We start from the raw sequence: 1,657 nt of genomic DNA, 5'->3' as shown, positions 1-1,657 counted from the left end.
TCATGACCTTGAGTTTGGCAAAGATTTCTTACAATAGGACACAAAAAGCATGAAAAAAAAAATCACTGTGTTAATCATCTGCTGTTGTGCAACAAATTACCTCAATCTTAGTGGCTTAAAACAATACACATTGTTACCTTCTGGGTCAGGAATCCCAGCATGGCTTAGCTGAGTCCTATGTTCAGGGTCTCTCACAAGGCTACGATTAAGTTGTAACTAGGTCTGTTGTCTCATTTGAAGGCTCAGTAGGTTAAGGATCCACTTTCGTACTCGCTCATGTAGTTGTTGGCAGGATTCAATTTCTCAAGGGTTATTGAGAGGGCTTTGGTAATTTGCTGGGTGTTAGCTAGAGGCTACCCTGAGTTTTGCCATGTGAGCCTCTCAATAAGGCAGCTCCCAATAGGACAGCTTGCTTCATCAGAGGAAGGATGAAAGAAGAGCCAGAGCCAGGGAGCGGGTACAAGCAAGAAGCAAGTCTCAGTGCTTTGTAGTGTAATCTTGGAAGTGACACTCCATCACTTTTGCCATGAGCTATTCATTAGAAAGAAATCACTCTGTCCAGCTCATACTGAAGGGGAGAGGATTACATAAGGTCACAAATGCCAGAAGTCAGGGATCATTAGAAGCTATTTCAAAAGCTTCTTACCCCAATAAACAAATTGAACTTCATACATGTTAAAAATTTTTGCTCTTCAAAAGACACTGTTATGAACTGGAAAAAATATTCACAAAATATATATCCGAAAAAGAACTGGTATCTAAAATATATAAAGAACTCTTACAGCTCAATAATAAATAGACAAACAACCCAATTTTAAAAAGCGGGCAAAAGATTTAAACAGATACTTCACCAAAAAAGATATGCAGATGGCAAATAAGTACATGACAAGATGCTCAACGTCATTTTTCATTAGGAAAATGCAAATTAAAACCACAAATGAGGCACTGCCATATACTCACTAGACTGTTAAAAAGACTGACAGACTAACATGGTGAACATGTGAAGCAACTGGGACTCGTACACTGCCAGTGGGACTTTAAAATGGTACAATCTCTTTGGAAAATAGTTTGGAAGTCCTTAAAAAGTTAAATATAAACCTACTATATGATCTAGCCATTGCATTCTATTATTCTATTGCTGCTGTAACAAATTACCACAAACTCAGTGGTTTAAAACAACACAAGTTTATTATCTTACAGTCCTGGAGATGAGAAATCCAAAATCAATCTCACTGTGCTGCAGTCAAAATATTGGTAGGTCTGGTTTCTTTCGGAGGCTCCAGGGGAGAATCAGTTTCCTTGCCTTCTAGCTTATAGAGGCTGCCTGAATTCCTTGGCTCATGATCCCATCCTCCATCTTTAAAGCCAGCAGCATAACATCTTCCAATCCTTTTCTCTGCTCCATTGTCACTTTGCTTTCTGTCTTACTCTAACTCTATTGCCTCCCTTTAACAAGGGCCCTTGTGGATTACATGGGGCCCTCTTGGGTAATCAGGATAATTTCCCATCTCAAGATCCTTAATTTATACACATCTGCAAAGTAGCTTTTGCCATATAAGGTAACATATTCACAGGTTCTGGGGATTAGGATGTGGACATCTTTGGCAGGTCACTATTCATTCTGGAAAATTCTTATAGGCATTCATCAAAAAAAAAA

Source organism: Galeopterus variegatus, unplaced genomic scaffold, assembly GCF_000696425.1.
Source record: "Galeopterus variegatus unplaced genomic scaffold, G_variegatus-3.0.2 Scaffold4060, whole genome shotgun sequence".
Lineage (NCBI taxonomy): Eukaryota > Metazoa > Chordata > Mammalia > Dermoptera > Cynocephalidae > Galeopterus > Galeopterus variegatus.
The sequence above is the reverse complement of the archived record's forward strand: the minus strand, read 5'-3'. Positions refer to the sequence as shown.